Source organism: Sylvia atricapilla, chromosome 14 (genome assembly GCF_009819655.1).
Source record: "Sylvia atricapilla isolate bSylAtr1 chromosome 14, bSylAtr1.pri, whole genome shotgun sequence".
NCBI lineage: Eukaryota > Metazoa > Chordata > Aves > Passeriformes > Sylviidae > Sylvia > Sylvia atricapilla.
In genome coordinates this window covers 6146196-6164977 of record NC_089153.1, presented here as the reverse complement: position 1 = coordinate 6164977, position 18782 = coordinate 6146196, and positions in this window count along the sequence as shown.

Here is an 18782-nt window from a genome sequence, read left to right as displayed (position 1 = left end):
TAATGCAAAAAATACCCCAAACATTTTCTTCACACATCTTGTATTACATATTCTTCTTTCTGCTTCTCTCAGTTGCTTTGATTTTAGAAAATGTAGTTCACTCAGACAAAATCAGTCAGACTCCTGTACATACAAATGGCTGCTGTGCCTGGCCCTGAGTGCGGCACCTGGCATGGAACATCTTCCATCTTCCAGCTGCCCAGAGCAAGCCAGAGCCTCTCGCATCTCCTCTGACTGCCCTCATTCCTCGTGGTGGTTCCAAGCAGCTGAACTCTTTCACAATTTCTGAATGAGCATAAACCTGAACTTGATGGCACTTGCAAAAGAATTCAAAGGACAGAGAAGACTTTGTTCAAGTGCTGATGTGTCTTTGTAAGCAGCAAAGCAATTTTCCCTCCCTGTAATCCAATCAACCAAAAAATAATCAAACTAGAATTATAAACCAAAACCACAGCTGAAAGAAATATTCTATGCCTCATACATCACTATTTATTTGCTTTAAACTACAAAGCATACTTTTAAAAGCATTTTTTTGGATAGTCCAGCATTATTGTTCAGCAATTTAGAAAAGTTCAAAGGGGAGGATGTATTAATGGGTTTGAGGTTAGTGACATGTTTAGTCTATTGAGGCTGCTGTTAGCACTTTGTCCTGCAGCCATTGAACACATCTTTCATGCCAAGGCACAAACTCCCAGCCCACTGCTGCTTCTGTTGCTACTGTCAGGTAAAAGGCTTTGCTCCAGATCATGCCAGAATGATGCAGGAGACATAAGGAGATGAGTGTTTAAACTGAGGTATATCACCCAAAAAATAGGGAGCAAAGAAAAAAGCAAATTTTAAAATTCCTCTATTGACCGTGGTTTATACAGTACATTATCAAGACAAGGTTTCTGTCTCACAGGGATAATGAGAAACACAGTGTGATTAATTTTTCACCAGCATGCATTTTTTGAAAGTGCAAACTGACTTTTCAGTAAATATATATAGAAACTGCCCTATCTTCATTTTCTTTTCATCTTCATTCTTAACCTTCTTAACAAAAAAAAAAGGAATAGGAGTTTCTAATTTAAAATTAAAATGGGATGTCATACATTAGAGGTTAAGAATCTAGTAGGTTTGCTTGACTGAGGTACGTTTCTATGAGCCTGTATTAGGGCTAATGGCACTCATCACTAGAGGCATTTAGGCATCTAAATCTCTTTGATACATCTGTTTGTATATCTTTAAAGTATTGAGTATGAATTTCATTAGAATAAGTGACACCATCTAAGTAGTGGTTAATTGTCTGTTATTGAGGGCATTTTTAAGGTAGGGTTATTCAAATAATTTATCACAAGCTTTTCACCAAGCTTGATAACAGAGCTGTCATCTCATGCAGTTCTTTATCCTCTCCTCTATTTCTTGGCTATAAAAGAAAACTTCAGTGCTACTGCCAAAAGCTGAATTCCTTGAATATCCTTGAATCTCTAATATCAATAATATTTCTCATGTCATAAGCTCATTGTGGTTTTAATTTGAATCATGTGTCAATAGCAATTAAAAAATTTTATTGATTGTTCTCAAGATACATCTAGAGACACACAAAATCTCCATTGTTTTGGCAATTCTTTGGTTTTGAGAATGTCAGAGTAGCTGATGGTATAATTAAAAGAGCTGTTTTGTTATCCTGTGAGTCTCTGGAGATCAGTTTCACTTGTCACACAAAAGGGTCAATCCACCAGTGGTGGAACTGAGCTTTGGGCCATGACTCTTGCAGCTGTATAACATGATGCTTTTTCAATTCGTCAGCCTTGGGTACAGGTTACAAAATAAAAAAGTAGCCTCTTATAGTTGCTCTTTATAAGCAAACCTGTAGTCCTTCAGTCATAATCTTATGTCCAAAAGCATCATGGCCTTTTTATCACAATTTCCTCTGATTTTAATGATCAGAAAACCTGAACATAACATTTGCACTGAGCTTCTACAAAACACATGGGTTACAGAATAAGATATTCAGTCCCTCTGAAGGGATGTGTCATTATTATGGTGCTGAGGAGAGAGGATAAATAAGCCAATAAAAGGGAAAAAGGAAGATGATATTTCCCCTTAGAGGCTATAGTTGGTCAGGTTCAAATTTGCAAGCAAATGTGCAGGGTTCTGTTCACTAAACCCCTCTGGAGCAGGACTGCAGCTTTCTATTTTGTCACGTCAGAATAGATGTTAGGCAGACTTGCCTGAATACAATGCATGTGTCCTTTCAGACATTCCATCTATCTGTCATTTCAGTGCCAGTTTGGATGGCTGACTTTTGATTATTGCACAGGTCTGATGTGTGCTTGTAAGAGCTACACAAACAGCTCATTCCTCCTTGCAGTGACTGTCAGCTCCAACACGTGCTGCTGGCGTGCTGGGAGTCAGCGGGCTCGTTTCTTTCATGGCACAGCAAAGAGTTCATTGAGTTCATTAGGAGTTTTGCAAACCACTTTTGTAAATTTTAACGCCCCCAGCCACGATAATGTGACCTGTTTTTTACAGTTTAACACGTGGCCAGAGTGTTAGGAACCATGTGTAAATGTATCAGTCTCTAAGGGTCCAGCGCTTGCAGATTGGTTTAAAATAATCTCAGAGACTGCTCTCCAGAGGTGTTTTGTAAAGTAAAAGGTTTAATTAATGAAAAATAACAAATGTTACACGAAACAAAAGAAAAACTGCACACAAATGTCCAAGAAAACCTCAGACAACCTGCTAGATACACTCCAAAAAGCCCACTAGTTCTTTTGTGCTCCTTTCTAAATGCTGAATGTTTGAGGGAGGACAATTTGGCTTGCTGTCAATAGGGAGAGGTACAGGATTTGAGAAGGGTGACAAGGTCCACCAGACCCTTCTCTCTTGGTACTGAGCCAATCACTGTCAGAAGGGTATAGAACATTCTGGGTAAACTTCCTAAAACATCTAGAGGTAAATTGAAACCTTTTTTTCTTATACAGGAACGCTGGCTGTGTGTGTGGGGTGTTTGCCAACGCTGGTCATTATTCTGACATGGCTTTTTGCTGCAGTAGAGTGTCTGCCTTCCCAGGGCAGGGGGGATGGCACTGGGTACAGGGAGTGCAGACTGCACCATGCTGCAGAAAAACTCCCCAAGTGATCCATGGGGTGGGACATCTGTGCATCTGCTCATCCATCTTTTCCCGTGGTGGCAGCAGCTCAGAGAACAGCTAAAACTGTGAGCAGTCACTGAGGACATTATGGAAGACAGAGTGATGAGGCCCTGGACCTTTGTTTAGATATCTTGGGACTCATTCTGGGGAAAAGAACACTTTTCATGCCTGCAGAACAAAAATACAAGATGCTACAGATTAAAAAAAGATTAAAATATCAGCTTTCTTCAATAGCTGAAACCACGACTAAAATTTCTGACATGCAGGCAGGTACCAAACCAAAATGGAGTTAGTCATTTAGGGGGTTGCAGCTTTGCATGGAATTTACATGGTGTTGGAGATAATAAGGAGTCTTTTATTATTATCCAGGATCAGATGATAATTCTCTCTAGCCTGGCAGGTGGACTGGAAGCCAGCACATGTTCCTACTCTCATTCCCTTTTCTAGTGGAAAACATCTGGGCATCCTCTAGAAGGCATGTTTATTGGAAATAGGCAATATAATCAATGAATGTAGTCTCTTTGTACAATTCCCAAAGACTGTAGATTTCTCTCTAATCATATCCATAAACTGTTTGACCTCTTGACTTATTAAAAATGTCTAAATAGTTCTCAGTAGGGTTTGAGGTATTTAGATGGAAGAAGAAGAGAGTGAAGTGTCCATCACATTTCTGAATGAACAGTATTAATCCACAGGATTACTTGTCCTTCTGGTTTGCATTCATTTCCCATTAAATCCTTAAATTTTTGAAGTTAAAGTTTTAATGTTGTGGGGTATTTTTACTCTATACAAAAGGTTTTCCCATATCTGCCAAAAACTGTGACTGAAAAGGATGATAAGAGAGAAATTTGCCCAGCACATCTAATTACATTAAATTTAGTGCTTTGAAACAGATTAAAAGGTATTTTAGAATCATAATATCTTAATAACTATTTCTTAACTGTGTGTTACCTTAATAACCATGCAGTTTTGGAAAGTTCTCCCAAGAACAAACATACCTTCCCTGATATCTGAATTAAATTAAGTTGAACACTTTAGTAAGATGATTAAAGATGCCTTTTTGCTTATGTTAATGTTGTGTTTCCAGACACAAAATTAACATAGGCAAGCACGTGTGTAACTGGAGTCCTAAAATATATAAATCAACAATTGATCAATGTAGAGCTTACTGCACTACTCCTGGGAAATCACTAACAGCAACTCCATGGCTAAGAGAGAGAGAGATGAGAACTTGTGCGTTAAATTTGATTTTAAAGTAATGAAGACTGGAAGAGCTGTGTACAAGCAATAACAAGAATAACTTCATTTTTCTTTTATATATTTTCTTTAATGCAATTAGATTTTTTTTTCCTTCTGCATATCCAAGTGCTTGTACAGGTTCTCTTTCTTCTGGATTTTAATCAGAAACATGACAAAGAGCAGAGATGTACCTCTAACGATGTTTGTTTCCCTCAGAGCAGCGTGAAGCAGTTCAACATTTTATAGAGATGCTCAGACAACTTTCTTAATACTGAAACTTGACAATTCTGAGGGTTGATCACTTGGACGATCCATTGCTTCAGAGTGAAGGGGCAGTTACATCACCAGCTCTGTCATGGCCCTCACCCAGCAGCGTGTCAGAGGTTTGGTGTTCAGCTCTCTCTCCCTTTGGTCATTGCTGTGTTTATTGCCAGGGACAGGTCGTGACCAGTTCAGTTCTTGCTCATTTTACCCTGGTCTTTATTACAGATTCAAGCTGCAGTTCTCCTAATGTGCCTCAATGTGTGGCACATTGTTTGAAAACAATGAACTAGTTTGAAAATGATATCATTTGTATACACACGGACTAGGGGTTAAAAATTTGCCTCAGCTTCATAATAACTGAGGGGTTTTGAAACTGCTGCTGTCTGTTTATTGCAGATCTGCAAGGCAGGCAAACGGGCTGCAGGGCTGTGTCTGATTTTAGACATTTTAGGCATATGAGGAAAGGGGCAGAGTAATCAGAGCCAGCTCAGAGGATGGAAGCAGATATGATCAGAGAAAATATGATCTCCCAGAAAAGACTGATAGAGCTGGGCTTGTTTAGATGGGAAAATACAACTGACCTGAGAGAGGATCCCAGTCTTTAAAAGCAAGAAAGGTTATCACAAATAGGGAGGTAATAAATTGTTCTCCATGTCCATTGCAGATCAGGATAGGGATAGGACAGAAAGTTAATGTGACTCTTTTTCTGAGAGAGAGCTTTAGATTGGGCATCAGGAGAGAGAAGCAACCAAAACCACTTTTCTCACAGCAACAATAGTTGAGCACTTGGATCTGTCACCCTGGGATGCTGCTGCCTTTTGCAGACACTGGAGATTTTCAAGAACAGATTAAGGAAACAGCTGTCAGAAATCATTTTAGTGTAGCTTATCCTGCCCTGTTGAGGGAGATGGATTTTATGACCACTGAGGTCTTGAGGTACCTTCTTGCGCTATAATAGAAGTCTTAATGAATTTGACTTTCTTTTTCATTAAAAAAGGATATTTTCTTAAATGAGCATTGCTATAAAATTTGCTTTCTCATGGAGTATGTGGGAATATTCTGAAAATATAGTCCTAAATTATTTCTAAGTAATTGCTAAATTATTATCCAAGCTATTAACTATTTCCTCTCTCTGCTTCTTATTTAAAAACCCCTTATATACTATTTTCTTTCAGTTTTGCCTCTGAGAAATGGGAAGCAACAATAAAAATGGTAAACATTAACCATTTGTTTCCCTGTCAGCCATAATTGCTATACAAAATAGTGTCTTGGTTTATGCAGATAAGATTCAAGAAACAAATTAGGTTTTTAATTCCAATTCAAGTATAATATTTCAGTCAGTCATATGCAGAGTGGCATTAATAACCATTCCTTCTTAATGAAAAGTTACTTATTTGGTAGGTAATGTTCTGCAAAAGATGAAGTTTTGGAGGAAAAGATCCTGATTATCGGGATATATTCGATATGGGACATAGGATTCTGTTTGCACATTTTGATTTGAAGATTGAGAAACCTTTTCTGGAAAGGGTAATAGAGGACTTCTTCCATGATTACTTTATGAAATATTGTCTGCTCAGAAATCGAGTATGAATATATGTGTGCACACACAGAGCAGGTAAAATTTTGCCTTAAAAAGCACACTGGCCTTCTATACCAAATTCACTTTTTACATTTGATTCCATCTCTTCCTTCTTTTCACAGCTTTAATGAAAAATGTTTGCAGCCCTGATTATAGAGCACTGAGCAGAACCAGCTCTGAGCACATGCACATATGAATCACAGCTCAAATGGATCTTTGATTGCTCATACAGGCTGTGATTTGTCATATCAGGGAGGGCTAGAAATAATTTTCAATACATTACATTGCAGTGCACTTCAAATCTACTGGGAAAAAACAAGTCAAGTGTTCTGCTAGCCAGTTGCTATCCCTGTTATTATGGAATGGTTTGGGAGGCTTCCTTTTATTCATACCAGTTGTGTGGTTTAATTTAAAAGTAATACCAAGCATCCAACTTTCTCCTTTCAAGTTAAAAGGGTGCTGTTTAAAAATGGAAAGAATTCAGTCGTTGGCTGGGGATACAAACAGAGTATAAATAAGCCTTGTCATTGCATGTCTGATGATTTCTGATTTAAATAGTTTTTCATTAAATATGAAATGTCCAAATTACCAAATCATTGTTAGTTTCATTATAAACGATTTTATAGTACTTCTCCAGCATCTTATCTCCTAGCTGCAGGATGTTTGTGGATAATGCTGCCTTCGTGTTAGACAAGCAGACAATAATTTGATTGTTCAGTTTGCTGTGTTGTGCAGAGCAGTACTTTAAAACTAAAATTCTTTCATGTTTTGTGCTGTGACAAAGTCTACTGCTTTTATTTGTTGGTACATTGGAAAGCTTCAATATTATTGCTGTAGATCTTTTTCTCCCTTTTAAGTTTCACCTTGCAATCAGTTTGATGTATGAACATGGTGTAGCCCTTGTAGTTACACACCTGCTAGATCAGGAGTGGGGAATCTTTACCCAAACTTGCTCCTCAAGTGTTCACCAGGGTGGCACCAGATGCAGAGAGGATGTTATAGATGGTTTCCAGTATCAGGTACTAGGCAGAAGTAAATCAAGGGTTGTTAGTCCTGTTGTCGTTATAGGTTGGGATGGATATGATTTTTCCAAAGCAAGATAATTATACTCTTCATGTCTTTAGAGATGACAGAAGTATGCTGGAGAATTTTTAATTCATATTTTCTGTGTCAACGTAAAGATACATGAATGTTGCTGTTCTGATTTCAGATGATGGAAACAAAGTCCCCAAAGCCACATTTTCAATCAATGACTCAAAAGATAACAAGTTGTGTCCAATTTATATGGAACCAGTTCTTTTGAACAATTTTAACACAGTTTTGTCATAAAATGGACCTGTTTATAATGATATCTCGGTGCAGAGGATATTTGAAATTCTGAGACTGTTTTTTGATGCGTGTGATCCTCAGTTATTCTGTTCCTAAAGAGTTCCAGCTTTGTCAGGATAAGTCAGACTCTGGTGAGATTTTGCTGGTACTGTTAGAGTGCCTTGTTCAATTCCATCAAAGCCCAGAGTAGTTTCCAGTTCATTTGGTGAGTACATTCACTGCAGGTGTGTATTCATCAGCCCAGAAAGGAAACACGATATTGGTGGAAGGCAGATGAGTCAAGTATGTTTTAATTTTCTGTTTGTATTCCTCTTGTACTGTTGGTGTAAAACACAATTTTGGGGGTTGTGACACCCAAATGATGCCAGTCTTGTTCTGCCCCTGGATGTGTGACTGCTGCCTGGGTCCCTCCCAGCCACATCCTCCAAATCCAGAGGCAGTGCAGCATCCACCTCCTCTTTGGAAACCCTCCCAGACCGTGGCCTGGGGGGCAGAAGCACAAAGTCCCTGATTTTCTGAGTGTGGCAGGTTCTGGTAATGGCTCTTGTCTGCTGCCTGTTTGTAGCATGGCAGAGATCTCAGTCCCACCCCATTTCCTACTCCACATATGCTCTGCTGGGCATATCCAAGTAGCTGCCCCATCTGTAGTCATGTTTATTTGTTTTAGAGGATTCAACTGGCATTAATTTACAAAAATGAGGAAGGGTTGCCATGTACAATTATTAATTAGCATGCACATCTGCCGAGAAGGTGTTTCCATAAGCCTGTCTGGAGTACTTTATTGTTGTTGTTTTTTTCATTTGAGGAGTATCAATGCTAATTTTTGGTGTTTACCAGCAATCATAGATGACTTGCAGTTAAAAAGCCATCAGCTCTGTCACATTTTTCAGTGAACAGAATCCCTTTCCAGATGGCCCTTCATTTGGATAATGGACAGCCTAAGGGGATAAAAATGTCACCTGTTGTAGCTAGTCAACAATATTAATAAAAACAGAAGAATAGACCATTCATAAAATGGGAAACAGACCAAGAATAATTTGTGAATTATATAGTGAATATTTTTGGTATCAATCTTGCTTTAAGATTTCATAGGCATTTTCAAATCTGGATATTTTTTGCCTTTGTAAACCTTGCAGATTAATCATGAGCTAATCTAATTTTTCTTAGTGTGTTTTCTGATTAAAAAAATAAAATATATGAAAGATTATGTTGTGATTATGATTTCAAAAATATCCTGATTACAAGGAGGTCAATAACAGATTTCTTGGCTTGACTCACACCAAATAATTTGGAAAGGTGCTTTAGGTTGAACAGAACATTCAGATTGATATAAAACTCTGGAATTTACTGGGTTTGGTGGGGTTTTTTCTTGCTTTCTTTTGTTTGTTTGGTTGGTTAGTTGGTTGGGGGGTTTATTTTTTTCAGTTATTTTGGTCATCTTAAAGATATTTTAAAGTTAGAAATTAAAAAATTATATAGCAAATACTTACATTAAAAGTAATATTTATATTTAAAAAAAAATACAGCAACACTAAAGTTTTGAAGTCTCTTATTTAAGTAGTATTTTGAAAGAAAATTCAGACCATCTCCCTTTCCCCATCTGGAAAAGTCTAATGAATTTCTGAAGCATTCAGGAGTGTCTCAGTATGCCTTTTTCCCAAAAAATCTTATATCCGAAGATTTTTGTCCAGCAATTTTGGTAACCACAGTTATCTTACATACAGCAGTTATAATTGTGAATGCTAACAACATACTTTTCAGAGTCTTCTGATAGTTTGAGATAAGTAAAATAGATAAAAAACCCAAGACAGGAAACCAGATCTCCATGTCACCAATGCAAGAGGTGTCTCTTACAGCCTGCCCCGAGAATCAGTGAGACCTTGCTCCACATGGTCCAATGGAGAATGAGGTTTATCTGATCGAGGACAAGGTTTATCTGATGGAGGATGAGATTGATCTGTGGAGGATGAGGTTGATCTGCTGGAAGATGAGGTTTAACTGTGGGAGGACAAGGTTTATCTCCTGGAGGATGAGGATGATCTGTGGGAGGATGAGGATGATCTGCTGTAGAACAAGATTTACCTGCTGGAGCATGCTTCATCTCCTCGTTGCTGACAAAAGGAGGCTGGAGATGAGGACCTGATCCAAGCATCCATCCTGGGAAGGAGGAGTGAGGATTTCTGAGTTCTCTGTCCATTTGCAGAACATTTTTCACCTATTTTTTTTTTCTCACTCTCTCTCTCTCTTATTTATGCTTCATGTCAATTCAAGGCTTTATTGATAATCTGTCTCTTCTTTAGAACCTGAAGGCACTCACTGACATACAGGTGATGTATATACAGGACAATAATTCAATGATTGTCTTGAAAAATTCTCACCTTGAAGGAATATTCCAGAGCAAATTAATGGAACTGTGTCCTCATTATAGTTTTATATATTTATAATCTCATAGAAATTTAGGTGATGCTTTCCTGTCTTCCCATTCAGAGACCTCAGATTACTCTGCATGAGGGTCAGTTTTTTTCCCATCTCTTTAGCAATTCATTCAGGTCAGGAAGAAAATTTTGCACTGAGGTACCTGACCAATTACATAGTAGGAGGAAACCCCACAATTTTATTTAATAATGACACTGATTTCCATTCTATATCTTTCAGGACAGAAAAAACCTAGATGTCAGTGACATGCTCTCCTCTTATGACCCCAAGTCAATAGATCTTGAGTGCATAACAGATGCCATAGAGTTTCCAATCACAAGTACAGATTATGTTTTTTTAATGAGGATGCCTTTTTCCTGCTGTGCAAAGTATTTTTACTAATTATTAGCATGCTTTCAAGGGATTTATGTCAGCTCTATGCCTTTAAAAGAGGTAAAATTGGTACTATAAGTAGATATTTACTTTTATAAAATCATAGCAGAGTCTTCTAAGAACACCTAGAAGGTAAGTATGTAAAGCAATGCCACCCGTGGAGTTACACAGAGTTCTCCCAGAGTAAATGAGTTAATGTGGTGCATGGATCAGTAATGGCTCCTGCAGCTGCCAACAGATGCATGTGTAAGGAGTTGTATATATTTTCTTAACTTAAAGCATGGTAATTGGAATTCTTCTTTGCAGGTGAACAAATGCTGAACATGTTGCATAGAGACAACCCTCCAACCATCTGGAAAAGAAAGTGTTTTCCTGTGGTATTTAATGACCCCTGGTTAATGTAAAAGCACTGTTTATGGGCCTGGCTGAGATCAGTAATTAGCTTTTTGTAGGTAGGAGGTAGATTGAGTTAATGTAAACTCTGATGGTAATGGAAAAAAAAAAAAAAAAAGAAAAAAGAGTGAAATCCTCAGAGTGGAAATCATTTGAAGGAGTGTTCTCAGGAAAGAAGAAAGGAAAACCTGTGAGTTCACGATTAACTTAGAGCATATTTTGGAGTCATGCACAAGAAAAAATGTGTTACAACTTTTTTTTTTAAATGGCTACATATTGACAGAAACCTATCAAGGGACCCCATTATTATTTTTCTGACAATTTTTCCATTTGTTGTTTAAATTGAGTGTATATTGAACAGCTTATTTTCATGTTAAAACTATTTTTATTCCAATAGCAAGCAAAAATACCAATATATGTTAGCTTTGCAGTCTGGCTAGAACTACCTCCTCAAACTAAGCCCTGCCGTCAGAAGAAGCTGTATAATTCCAATCTCCTCTTCCCTCTCTCTGTGGTGTTACAGCCAGGCAGGCAGGTGTGGCCATCTCCAGAGGAACTGCAGCTGGAAAGCCTCAGCGCTTCTTCAAGGTCCTTCTTGCTGCTACTTTTATTTATTCTCCCTATGAAGTTCTAGCTGCCAGTCATGTATATTTGATCATGAGAGGGCCAAGAGAAAGTCATGTTTGTCATCTTTTCTTCATCTTGAGCTTCACAGGGGGTAGAGCACTGTGCATAAGAGAACAAAATCTGATTTCCTATCATGATGATTCAATAATAATGCGAATGGGATACAAATCTGTCCTTGTGGTATTGGAAGAGTGGTTAGAAACAGGTGGCTTTTATTTATTAAATGAATATGTAAGAAATTTATTTGTGCTTAAAAATGAGAACAACTGAATTCTAATTGCTACCTATGGAAGCAGCAGACAGAATCTTCAGCCTTAAACTTGTAAGGAATTTAGCAAGCATATAAATACAGAGGATTTCAAAGAAAAACACATAGAATACAGATGTTGAGGGAATCTCCTGATACTAATTAAGTAAATTATACTTAATTGGCCAATGCTTCAGTCAGAGTAGCTTTTATTTGTGATTTACACAACAGAGAGTGTGCTTGTCAAAAGACTAAATGCTTTGATATTTTTCTTAAATATTATGGTTTGTGAAGGACACTCTATCAGCTTCTATGTTCAGAGCTTTGGTTTTTGCTGTTAGTCTGAATATCGTCCTCATCTGTGTCTGATACTAAAAAAATCTCTTGATGAATATTACAAGGTTATTTTTCCGCTTTGAAGTGTATTTTCTCTCCAAGATGAGAGTACTGTGCAAATAAATAAAGTCAACACACTATCTATATAAGAACCTGACACATTAATTTTGGGTCTCACTATGTGAGTGCCAGAGCCCTCCTCATCCCCTCCAAGGAAGGGGCTCAAGTCATAAGCATTCAGAAAGCAAATCTTATTTACAGATAGACTGCTTTACTCTTATTGTTCAATAATTAGCAATATTTTAATGTTGGGCCAGGAGTGAACTTCCATAAAATACTTTAAAAGAAACACTGAGTTAGAAATTCTGCTGCACTCCTCCAGCATTTCCCTGGAGCTCAGGTGTGCATTTGCTGCACAGATGGTGCAGCAGCAATACCACGCAGGGCTGTCAGATCCCTGATATACCTGTGCAGCACCATGAGTGCAAGATAAATGAAAGCCTGAGCTCCACATTTCCCAGTGTTTTAGGGATTAATTCTCCTTTTTTTGGTTCACTGATGCCTCCCGGAGAACTTTAAAAATATCTCTGTGAGAATATAATTCTGCATCTGAGTTATACTAGATGGTGTCTTAGTTTGCTTTGATCATTTTTCATTGCTATTGACATTTCTTTAAATTTATGTGATTTTTTTTCTTGTCCTGAGGAGTTCATAATCCATTGGGTCAGATTGCATCAGATATCACAGTCATGGTTTGTGAGGCCAAAGGCTTCCATAATTTATCTCTGCTGTTAAGGGGCCATTGCTAACTGCTTGATTTTGTGAGCCTTGTACAGTCTTCAATTAAATTTTGGGAGAGGGTTTTTTAAAAGTTGTTTTTAATTGTTTGCATGTAGTTAGGAGGCACATACATGTACTTACTGTGTCTGCATATGTGTTATAGGTAAATATTAATTTTTTTGGCATGCAGGTTATTGCACTGAGGCTTACACAGACACAGTGAATGAGTAATTCCTGATTAATGGGCAAAGCTTTGCACTTTTCCAAAGAAGAAACACACAGGAGTTATCTGAGCTTTTCTTTCATGGGGAAATGGAGGCCTCCTCATGCATCTGCCCAGACTTTACTGGAATTATTTTGGGATTATCTGGTAAATGCTGTCTCATTTGTGTTACAGTAGTTTCTAAAACCCTCTCTGCATATTCATAGTGAGGTGACTTTAAAAAAGAATTAAATGTTAAACGGGGAAAGAAAATAGAAAGAAGTTGCTTCCTCTGCCATACAGAGATGGAATTGATATGTAAAGAAATGGTTTATGTGCCCAAATTATATAATGAGCATATAGCCAACCAATGTGACTCCTTATCTGTAAAGTACAGTGCCTTAGGTCAGTTCTTTCTGCTGCTGTTGATGAGTATTTATGCATCTGGAAGTAGTCATTTTGTGCTATCACCCTGCTGACATGAAGGACTGGTACTAAATGATTGCAAAGGTAAAGCAGCCAAAGCTGAGGCTGGCAAGAGGCCATCTCCAAGTCAGGACATCACAGCACCTCTGTTACATCCTAAACCCTGTGTATTCGCTCTGCTTCTATGATGAAATGAAACACCTGATCAGAGCAGGTTTTCTAAGGTGATGTCAAATCCCACAACAGAAATTAAGCCCAAAAGTTTTACACGTGCCAGATGCTGGAAATAGTAAAATGTTTATCATTCTCGTGGGCTGGTACTCAGCCAGCAGCTACCAAAAAAATCTAAATTCTACTTATTCCCCATTATGGGCTCAGTAGTATTTTGCTAGAAGGGAAAGTGGAATTGGTGAGATTTCAGGGAAGAAGTGATGCTGCAGTATTTCCTAGCTGATGTACTATCATACCACATCCATTTGTAATGTGCTGTGTTCCCTGGTTGTGTGCCCAGGGTAGTGCTCACTGTACCAGAACAACGTGGCAACAGATACATGGCAAAGTTAAAAATAAAGCCAAAGGTGGTGGATGAAATATATTGACTTTGTAACAGTGAGAAAGTGGATCAATGCTGGACTTAGACTTGTGGCATAGAGCTTTTCTCAAGCAATCACTCTGTTGATTTAAGATCATTGGTCTGGAGATGTTACAGGAAGCTGAATAGGTATGAAATCTTTATTGTGTGTCACTTGCTTTCTTCTTTCTCCTGTACTGAAGGATTTAAAATGTGCCTGTTCTCCTGTGAAATAGAGCTGGGCTTAAAGAAACTCCACAGTTAAGGAGTAAAACCCCAAAATGCTAGAGTAATAATTTTCAGCCAGTGAGGAATGGAATACTCTTTAGCTTAACTAATTTAGTTCTGGTTTTAACCATTTAAAATCAGAAAGGATTATACATTAAGTGTTATACAACCAATATTGGAGAGGTTTTAATTTGGATTAGATTTGATCAAATGTCCCTTCTATGCTACACAGTAAGTGGGATTTTATCTCAAAAGAAAGAAAAGGTCCAAATTTGTGCCCATTCTCTTTGCCAGTAGTTCCATGCTCTGACAGATGATGGGGATGGTTTATTTCTGGGACATGGTCTCACCACCATTCTCTCAGACATTCCTTCTCCAGTGCAGGGAACTCACAGCTGTTCCTGCATCTATAAGCTCTTAAACTGATCCAAACACAAAACTCCTGACACGTGGTACCCCTAAATAACTACAAAACAACCACATGAGGTGCCTCAGAGAGGAACCAGATAGGCAGCTGGATGTAAGATCTATCTCAAGCTGAAGCATTCTACCCTTCAGTTAAAAGGTGAATTATCTGTTAAAAGATCAGTTGTGTACACCTAAAATCACACACCCAGAGTGGGAGTCAGATACTCCACAGTTCATGTTCTCCCAGACCACATCCTTTAGATAACAGTTTGAACATCTTGAAATCTGCTGTGTATATGCTAATGGGGTTTCACACAGGTAAGGGAGAAAATAAAATGACAATTTTTACATGAGCTCAAATTCATGTAAAATGTTTATTTTTATCCAAAGATATCAAAGATATTTTCATATATAAACTCTTTTTCGCCCCTCTTATTCAAATTGGCTTCAGCAGAACAAAATGATTATGAAGCCCATTAATCTTAATTTTTCACACTGAGATTCATTTTACAGAACTGGAAGCTACAGAAATGGAACTATCCTCCGCTTTCTCTGTCACTGGGATATCTAAATGTAATGCAGATTGAAAATTAAATGCAAGAGACAAGATAGCAGTTCTAATAACCCAGTAATTTCTAAATAAATGGATTGATAGAAGAGAAAAAAATCTGTTTACCCAATAACACATGATAGCAGTACTTGTATAGAGAGTCTTATGTTGATTAGGATTTTCTAAAGTTCAAAATGTATTTCTGCAGTCTATTTAAATGTATGTGAAGTAGAACTGATACTCTTATCTCATATCTTCTTCAGCCACTAACAGGAATTTATAAACTGGGGCAGATTTGGATGACAGGATTTCAAATCTCCTTTGTACAGTTTTCTCAAAAGAGTAAAATAATCAAGAACCTGATGTGGTATGTTGAATAAATATTCACTTTTCTTGATGCAGTATGTAACCTCCATGAAGTACACAGCCCTGTCCAGCAATGTAACATTAAATGCTGTGATATTTTAGGAAAACTTTCTGGATCCTGTTTTACCTAGTTGATATCAATTGTTATCTAAAAAAATAATAAAAGAATGTTATTTTGACTAGCACTTTTACTGGAGAAGAAAAGGAATAATTTTCTACTACTGAAAGGTTTGTATTTTACAGTGAATGTAAAATAGTAGGGTAGAATTCAGAAAATTATTGGTTCAGAGTTAACCTGTATACCTTCCTAAAACTGAATTTCTATTATTTTACACCTTTGAACTTGCTTTTGTAATGTAATATTTAAGTATTACCAAAAAAAAAAATAAAACTAGAAAAATCTCTCACTTTTCTTGTTTTCATTTCAATTTAGATCAAGTTATCTAAACCCATTAATTTCACCTGATATTGCTGGAAAACTAGTCCAAGATACCTTAAAATTCGGCATTTTCACAACAATTCAGTTCAGAAGCCTTGTTATAAAAATCTCAGGATATTCAGGTAATTTTTGAAAATGTCATTTTTTGAAAAACTTCCGGGGATGGGCTATGAACCTCTCACACACATTTATAGTCTGTCAGTGATTACTGGGGGTGTTCAGTAGGAGCTTTGTGGGTTTTGTTTTGATTGGGAAACCATTAACACACTTAACTCATGTGAGTGCCTGCAAGACCCCTGTGCTTGTCAGCAGCTCCTCACGTCAACTCTGCCACTGGCTGATGGCAAAGGTGGATTGGAATCATGTCTGAGTGCCTCTGCTCCTTACTCTCAGAAAGATCCCAGAGGAAGGTGCTGGGTAATTGCTCGTTCACTCTGACTGAGAGCTCTCTCTTCATTAGAAAATAAATAAATGAATAAAAATGAAAGAGGAAATCGCACCATTTGTGAAGTAGACGAAATGTTACCAGAGAAGAGGGGAAATCAAACCCTGTGCTCCAAAACATGAAAGCACAAGAGAAGGAATTAAAGAAGCTTCCAGATCTGTGTTGCAGACAATGGTCTTTGTTTCATCTGCCTACTAGGTAAGGAATTCTCCTTTGTAAAGCCATTTTGTTGATCGACATTAGACTGAAATTAAACAAAAACAAAACAAAACAAACAAAACAAAACAAAAACACGCACACACACAAAAACCCCCAAAAAAACCCCAAGAAATACCAAACAAACCCAAATAAACAAGAAAAACACTAAAACAAAACAGAAACAAAACAAAACATACCCACCACCACAGAAAAACACCCTTAAACCGAATGGCCAATTTTTCTAAATTATGAACAAATTATGAACACTGTCACAGTTCTCATTAGTACAGATGTGACAGGTTTTTGTGTATGTCAGTTTTATTACGACAGATAGTTGAAGAATGTGTAAACCCAGCTAAGATGGACATACTACCCAAGTGCAGCAGTAATTTTATTCTACCACTTCTGCTTCTTGATTTGCTTGGCATGCCCCAGTAGAGCAGGATGGAATGGCAAGTGTCTCTCTGTCATGGCCTGTGAGGGCATCCTGTGGCCGTTGAATCTGAAATGACACCTGTCAGGAGCAGGGCTGGCCAAGCCAGGAGGAGAGGAGAAGGCTGAGGTAGAACTGATGGAGCAGTTGGTGTTTAGGAAATGGAACCCACAACACACTGCTACTGTTTTGTCTAAGCGTGTCAGGTGCCTTGTTTTGCAGTAGATGTGGCAGCCTGGCTCTGGGATCTCCTTTCAATCAGGAGACTGAAATCAGGACAAGTTTGGGGAGAGAGCATAGCTTGTGATTTGCTGCCTTCTTAATAAAAGGGAGACGTGAAAGAGAAGAGCAGTTGTCTGCTGGGCTGTGTGACGGGGGACAGACATCACAACTCTGCAGGTGCAGGTACAAAAAGCCATCGTGTTTGCAGTGCTGCCTGACAGCAGAAACAAGGGCGTTGAACTGAGGATTTTGTAGTGGACAAGGTTGGATGGAAACAGATTAAAAGCCAGCTAGATAAGCCCACTCATGGCTACAGCCTGTTTCCTGATCCAGGAAACAAATAGAAACTTTGCTTCACTATTTCTTTGGATTACAGCTGCAGAGGTGAATTAAATCAGAGGCTGGGTTATTTTTTTCAGGTGCCTTAGCATTTTGGTATTTTAGAGTTTTATTTCTCTGCTTTTCTATTACAACATTTACTATTTCTAGGTTCTAATTTGAAAATGTAGGCAAAGAATTGTATGTTTTTCTCTCAGTGCTAGATTAGACAGCATGCTGATCAGATTTTCCTGGCACTGGCTCCCTTCTGCCTTCAGAGAGCACTGGGCTTCCATGCTGATCTAGGAATCTATTGGTACCTGCAGATTAAACCTGACACAAATCAACAAAAGTCTGCTATGAAACAAGAGTGCACAGTGTTCATAAAATAATGCACATAATTATAAAATATTTATTATATAAATATAAAACAATTCTCTATTTGCACAGTGTTCATAAAACAATATATGGATATCAGGTTGGCATTGGCTAAAAGGGAGATTCAGGATAACTCACTGAGGCTTTGGAAAAAACAGTAAAAGGACACGCAGTTAAAATATTCTTGCTTGTCAGTCACCTCTCCATCATCTTCTTTCTTTTTCTGACAAGAATCCAGAGATTACAATAAAACGAATAATAAAAGACACTGAGGACAAACCATTTGGGATTACAAGAAACTGCTTTATAACAAACTTGATACAAGGACAAGCCTCTCCATTTGAAGCAGTAACTGTCTGGCCATTTCCTCTCCCAAACTCTCTCTAATATTTCTAATTGCAACCTGTCAGTTAAAATAAACCTGAAAGCACAATAGTCATATGGCAGAGAGAGAGGTAAAAATTACAAAGAACTGTGACTATTTAGGATGTTACTGTCTCATACATGGAGGTTACCAGGACTGATGGCATGGAAAGGGTGGGAATTCCTCAGCTGCCTCCCTTCAGCCATGCATTGACCCCATGGTTTGGCACTGCTGCTGTGTTGGTGGCATCTTCTGGCAGTTTGAGCAGGATCAGATGAAGGTCCGCGCTTGTGGTCATGCTCTGAAAAAAATCTTCCCAAGTTCCACATTTACCATTCTATTTTATGCAGAATGCCCTCAAACTCTAATCATAAGAAGAACAATTAAATTTTCAAAAGTATTTCCATTAAACATATAGATACATATGTATATATAGAGAGAGATATACACATGCACATATACAATGTGCTTTATGTTTTCTTACTTCTATGAGAA